We start from the raw sequence: 7,752 nt of genomic DNA on the forward strand, positions 1-7,752 counted from the left end.
GTGCGCGTCGGTCCTAAACAAACGGTTTTTAACCCCTTTCTGCGACGGCATCTGGAGACGTCGGCAGGTGAGTGTGGGTGATAGGGGGGTCCTTCCCACATGACCCAGAAACCGTCAGGGATATGCCCTCCTGGCACACACGTTCGGCAAAATGAGGTCTTGTGCGACCGGCGAGCGCTCAAATACGGAAATACAAACAGTACGGCTAAAAAAAATACAATTATACGGCGAAATTGTTTCCGGTCGCAAGTACATCCCACACAGTCAGTCCCCGCTAAACGTTTCCATTTGTATGTACATCCCACACAGTCGCTCCAAGGAAAACGTTTCCGTTCACAGGTACATCACACACAATTTTTCCCATTAAATCATTTGTGATAGCGTTGCCATTGCACACGATATTAATAATTTTATCGTTTGCGTTATTGAATGCATCACACACGGTGCGTAGAAAGAAACTGTGTGGCAAAGGCTGTCCATCACACACACTTTTTATGTGATAAACGTTTGCGCAAGGTGGCCTAACGCAAACAGTTTTCAAGAGAAAGTCGTGTGTGCAGTGGAGATTGATTGCACACGTCGTGGATCCTAGAAACGTTTCTGATCTCCACGTATATCGCAGACGTTTCGCTTTGGCAAACCGTGTGCGGTGTAATCCCTATTTAATCCATAATTAATCCAATTAATCCCTAATTTAAAAATCAGATGTTATGAATTTGAAAGTAGGCAATCACTTATTTCATAGCCAACCATGTTTATTACAAATATAGGTTCAGCGACGAATCCATAATTCAATGCACAGGTACATATACTGAGGAACTACAGAAGCACCAAGTAAAGAATGATGAACCACAGTTGTACTAAAGACTGTAAAGAGAGAGGCGAAAGACATTCTGGTTGCTGGAGAAGGTGAAGCGAATGCCTATATTGTGCCCTCCTCCATGCGTAAGGCGCGCACGACTCTAGGCCAACCCCTTGTGATGGTTGCCCGTCCATCCTTCACTGTCTTCATTAGGACTTCTCGATGCTCATTGTAGTCTGGATGAAATACTTTAACCTTCATTGCATGTCCACCAATTATGTACTTTGCGAGGTAATCTTGAGTGAACTCCTTTGGGAACCACTGGGAACAAAAAAGTTCAGACATTGTTGTCTAACAACTCATTATGGGCAGTAAAAAGAGAAGGCTGCAAAGTTTGTAGTTACCATCCTACAGCTCACTGTTGTGTTGGATAGAGCATAAACAAATAATTTGCTTGCCGCCATTCGTATCTTTTTGCTAATAATCCTTATCAGTTTCCTCACTTGATGCTTGTTCATCAATATCTCATTGCCCCATACGCAAAAAGGGTCGATGTGTGGATCCTTGCCAAGGGCATATGTACCTACAAGCAACAAGTCAATATTAGAAGCTAACTAGTGTCCAGGCCTGGATCTATATGCACTACATTATGGAATGACGGGGGGAGTACAAGCCGAGGGATGAAGCTAACCTCGGTGGAAAATGGTGGCCACTTCCGTTGTTGTCCTGCATAAGTAGTGGAAAGGCATGATAAGTACAACAATCTTAACATCAAACAAATATAGCAAAGGTAAACAACATCATCTCCAAATGATAGCTTGAATGTGTTGGTTTCAGCATGCTGTTAAAGCAGATATAAAATGGAAGGCAATGTTACCGACAGCAGGCTTAACAGCCATCAAATATTGCAATTCAAACTAGTATTGTTGTAAATGAATAGAACATAGGTAATGCTTAAACATCACCCTGGATAAATGTGTAAAACTGAAATAAAGGGCATGTGTTAACTACACCAGGAATAACTGGAACCAAATATAGCCGTTCAAACTGGTATTGATGTAGTCAAGTGGCACAGTTCCGACTTGCACATAATGAACCACACATTGTGAATGACTGAAGGCATAAATGACCAGTATAACAACCAAATATGGCCATTGAAAATTGGCCAGTCTCACTGCAACCAACCTAACAAGAAAATACAGATAAACAGGGCATATGCTTGAAAACTGGACAAATGCTCACTGCAACCAACCTAACAAGCAAATAAAGATAAACAAGGCATCTGCTTGATAACTGGAGAAATGCTAAAAAAAGCAACCTAACAACCAAATACAGATAAACAAGGCATCTGCTTGTTAACTGGACAAATGCTAAAAAAAGAAACCTAACAACCAAATACAGATAAACAAGGCATCTGCTTGATAACTGGACAAATACTCACCGCAACCAAACTAAGAACCAAATACAGATAAACAAGGCATCTGCTCGATAATTGAAAAAATGCTCACTCCAACCAACCTAACAACCAAATACAGATAAACAAGGCATCTACTCACTATAAACAACCAAATATAGCCATTCGTGAAACTAAAGTGGACAATTCATACTTAAACATCACATAGACCTATTGAACAATACATTTTTGCATAACTGAAATAATTAAACACAGCACAGTTAAAGCACCGCACGGCAAATGCTACTACAACAAAGGGTACGGGTTGTCAAGCTAGAAAAGGTAACATTTGCTGATAGAATGTTGCCTCACATTTCATGGATGGGATCCTTCCAGTTGGAAGAGCATAGACCCATGGTGCGCTCTCTAATGTCACAGATGGGCTATTTCACCTTGGAAGAACCTTCGTGGGTTCCCTCCTCATGGTCGTGGTCGTGGTCGATGAGATCTGACTTGGCAATTGAGGATCCCAAGCCGCCGCCGTAGAACGTGTCCTTCAGAAGTGACAAAATGGGCTCGATGGCGTATAAAGCTCGCAAATCCTTGACCGCTTGGCGGAGGAGATCAGCGGCAGGGCCATCGAAGAGATCGACGGCGGTTGAACCAGAGGGGTTGGGGATGGACCACTTAACTTGTGACATGGCTGATACGTCTCCGTCGTATCTATAATTTTTGATTGTTCCATGCCAATATTATTCAACTTCCATATACTTTTGGCAACTTTTTATATTATTTTTGGGACTAACATATTGATCCAGTGCCCAGTGCCAGTTCCTGTTTGTTGCATGTTTTTATCTTTCACGGAAACCCAATATCAAACAGAGTCCAAACGGGATAAACATGGACGGAGAACTATTTTGGAATATTTATCATTTTTGGGAAGTAAAATCAATGCGAGACGGTGCCCGAGGGGGCCACGAGGCAGGGGGCGCGCCCTGGACCCTCGTGGGCACCCCGTAAGGCGGTTGACGTTCTTCTTTTGCCGCAAGCAAGCTAATTTTATGAGAAAAATCTGGGCGAAAGATTCAACCCAGTCGGAGTTACGGATCTCCGGATATAAAAGAAATGGTGAAAGGGCAGCAGACGGGGACGGCAGAAACAGAGAGAGACAAAAAGACAGATCCAATCTCGGAGGGGCTCTCGCCCCTCCCACGCCATGGAGACCATGAACCAGAGGGGAAACCCTTCTCCCATCTAGGGAGAAAGTCAAGGAAGAAGAAGAAGGAGGGGGGCTCTCTCCCCCTCGCTTCCGGTGGCGCCGGAGCGCCACTGGGGGCCATCATCATCACCGCGATCTACACCAACACCTCCGCCATCTTCACCAACATCTCCATCACCTTCCCCCCTCTATCTGCAGCGGTCCACTCTCCCGCAACCCGCTGTACTCTCTACTTGAACATGGTGCTTTATGCTTCATATTATTATCCAATGATGTGTTGCCATCCTACGATGTATGAGTAGATTTTCGTTGTCCTATCGGTGGTTGATGAATTGCTATGATTGGTTTAATTTGCTTGTGGTTATGTTGCTGTCCTTTGGTGCCCATCATATGAGCGCGCGCGTGGATCACACCATAGGGTTAGTTGTATGTTTATAGGACTATGTATTGGAGGGCAAAAGTGACAGAAGCTTCAACCTAGCATAGAAATTGATGCATACGGGATTGAAGGGGGACCAATATATCTTAATGCTATGGTTGGGTTTTACCTTAATGAACGTTAGTAGTTGCGGACACTTGCTAATAGTTCCAATCATAAGTGCATAGAATTCCAAGTAAGGGATGACATGCTAGCAGTGGCCTCTCCCACGTAATACTTGCTATCGGTCTAGTAAAGTAGTCAATTGCTTAGGGACAATTTCGCAACTCCTACCACCACTTTTCCACACTCGCTATACTAACTTTATTGCTTCTTTACCTAAACAGCCCCTAGTTTTTATTTACATGCTCTTTATATTCTTGCAAACCTATCCCGTTACACCTACAAAGTTTCATACTTGTTCTAGGTAAAGAGAACGTTAGGCGCGCGTAGAGTTGTATCGGTGGTCGGTAGAACTTGAGGGAATATTTGTTCTACCTTTAGCTCCTCGTTGGGTTCGACACTCTTACTTATCGAAAGAGGCTACAACTGATCCCCTATACTTGTGGGTTATCAAGACCTTTTTCTGGCGCCGTTGCCGGGGAGTCATAGCGCGGGGTGAATATTCTCGTGTGTGCTTGTTTGCTTTATCACTAAGTAATTTTTATATGCTGTTCTTAGTTGTTTTCTATCTTTAGTTATGGGTAGGAAACACAAAATACCAAGAAAATTAGTTGTACCTACTGAACCAATGGTTGAAGAACCACTCAAAATCTATCACACTGCTGAAGCTTTTTACTTGGATCATCTTCGATCCCTTTGTGCTCGTGCTGAAACCCCAACTAGCTTAGTTGAGGGAAAATCTTTAGATGAGCATGCTTGTTATGTGCGACACCGTATATCTGAAAAAAGGAAACTTTTACTGGGTCAAATTCATCGTTTGCAATGCTATGCTTGGAACTTATGTGAAATATATGATTTTACTTGTTGTTCTGAAAACCCTAAGAAACACCTTCCCTACCAATGTGAGTTTAGTGATAATGGAATCGTATCTTCGTATGCTAAGGGTGTTTATAATTACTATGATGTTCAACAAATTGAAGAATTTGTTGCTTTTAAGGGTGTTTATGAAAATTGCTTCTTTGATTTAAAAGTATGCTGCTACTCTTTACAAATTTGAAAATTTTGCCATACTTAAAAATTGCTATGATAATTATGCTTCTAATGCCTATGTTGAACCTTATATTGAGGACTACTCCGCTGTCCAAGAAGAGACTAATATTTTGCAGGAGTCTACGGAAGAAGAAATTGATGAAACTATGAGCTCATTGGATAAAAAAGATGATGAGGAGAGCGAAGAACAAAAGGAGGAAGAGCGGATTAGCTACCCGTGCCCACCTTGTAATGAGTGTAACTCTTCAACTCATACATTTTTTACTTTCCCTTTGTGCTTACCGAAGGATGATTGCTATGATGATTGTTATGATCCCGTTGATTCTCTTGAAATACCCCTTTTTGATGATGTTTGCTATGCTTGTGGCCAAGATGCCAATATGAATGATGCTTATGGAGATGAACTTGCTATAGTTCCTTATGTTAAACATGAAATTGTTGCTATTGCACCCACGCATGATAGTCCTATTATCTTTTTGAGTTCTCCGGATTATACTATATCGGAGATGTTTGCTCTTATTAAGGATTATATTGATGGGTTGCCTTTTACTATTACACATGATGATTTTGATAGATATAATATGCATGTGCTTGCTGCTCCTACTTGCAATTATTATGAGAGAGGAACTATATCTCCACCTCTCTATGTTCCCCACATGACAAAATAGGAAGAAACTGTTTATACTATGCATTGGCCTTTACTAGGTGTGCATGAATTGTTCTTTTATGACATGCCAATGCATAGGAAGAGAGTTAGACTTCGTCATTACTTGATATATGTTGCTTTGTGCTCACTACTAAATGCCAAATCATTGCTAATTAAAATTGGCTTTGATATACCTTGGGATCCGGGTGGATCCATTACTTGAGCACTATATGCCTAGCTTAATGGCTTTAAAGAAAGCGCTGCCAGGGAGACAACCCGGAAGTTTTAGAGAGTCACTTATTTCTGTTTTGTGCTTCTATAAAGTTTAATAATAAAAATAATGTGCCAAGGTTTGCCTTTAGGATGTTCACAATGCGTGTTGGTTTGTACGGTGCAGGACAGAAACTTTGGCTGTAGTGCACGATTTTAATTTCTTACTGGAACGTCAAATGGTTCTGATTCTTTTTGCAATGTCTTGATATACAAATTGTTTATTTTTCCTAATTTTTGCAGAATTGTTCAAGTATCAGAAGTATGGTGAATGTTCAGATTCTTACAGACTGTTCTGTTTTAGACAGATTCTGTTTTTGATGCATAGTTTGCTTGTTTTGATGAAACCAACAATTTATATCAGTGGATTAAGCCATGAAAAAGTTATATTACAGTAGACATAATGAAAAACAAAATATGAAAGTGTTTGCAACAGTACTTATAGTAGTGATTTGCTTTATTATACTAACGGATCTTACCGACTTTTTCTGTTGAAGTTTTGTGTGGATGAAGTGTTCGATGATCGAGAAGGTCTCGATGTGAGAAGAAGGAAGAGAGGCAAGAGCTCAAGCTTGGGGATTCCCAAGGCACCCCAAGTAAATATTCAAGGATACTCAAGCGTCTAAGCTTGGGGATGCCCCGGAAGGCATCCCCTCTTTCTTCAACAAGTATCGGTATGTTTTCGGATTCGTTTCGTTCATGCGATATGGGCAATCTTGGAGCGTCTTTTGCATTTATTTTTCATTTTTCTTTATGCACCATGCTGGTATGAGATAGTCCTTGGTTGATTTATAGAATGCTCTTTGCACTTCACTTATATCTGTTGAGTATGGCTTTATAGAATGCTTCATGTGCTTCACTTATATCATTTGAAGTTTGGATTGCCTGTTTCTGTTTACATAGAAAACCGCCATTTGTAGAATGCTCTTTTGCTTCACTTATATTTGTTAGAGCATGGGCATATCTTTTGTAGAAAGAAATAAACTCTCTTTCTTCACTTATATCTATTTAGAGAGATGACAGGAACTGGTCATTCACATGGTTAGTCATAAAATCCTACATAAAACTTGTAGATCACTGAATATGATATGTTTGATTCCTTGCAATAGTTTTGTGATATAAAGGTGATGATATTAGAGTCATGCTAGTTGAGTAATTGTGAAATTGAGGAATACTTGTGTTGAGGTTTGCAAGTCCCGTAGCATGCACGTATGGTGAACCGTTATGTAACGAAGTCGGAGCATGAGGTGTTCTTTCATTGCTTTCCTTATGAGTGGCGGTCGGGGACGAGCGATGGTCTTTTCCTACCAATCTATCCCCCTAGGGGCATGCGTAGTAGTACTTTGCTTCGAGGGCTAATAAACTTTTGCAATAAGTATATGAGTTCTTTATGACTAATGTGAGTCCATGGATTATACGCACTCTCACCCTTCCATCATTGCTAGCCTTTTCGGTACCGTGCATTGCCCTTTCTCACCTCGAGAGTTGGTGCAAACTTCGCCGGTGCATCCAAAACCGTGATACAATACGCTCTATCACACATAAACCTCATTATATCTTCCTCAAAACAGCCACCATACCTACCTATCATGGCATTTCCATAGCCATTCCGAGATATATTGCCATGCAACTTCCATCATCATCATATACATGACTTGAGCATTTATTGTCATATTGCTTTGCATGATCGTAAGATAGCTAGCATGATGTTTTCATGGCTTGTCCATTTTTTGATGTCATTGCTATGCTAGATCATTGCACATCCCGATACACCGCCGGAGGCATTCATATAGAGTCATATCTTTGTTCTAGTATCGTAATATTGAGTTGT

The sequence above is a fragment of the Aegilops tauschii genome, chromosome 2 (assembly GCF_002575655.3).
Source record: "Aegilops tauschii subsp. strangulata cultivar AL8/78 chromosome 2, Aet v6.0, whole genome shotgun sequence".
Taxonomy (NCBI): Eukaryota; Viridiplantae; Streptophyta; class Magnoliopsida; order Poales; family Poaceae; genus Aegilops; species Aegilops tauschii.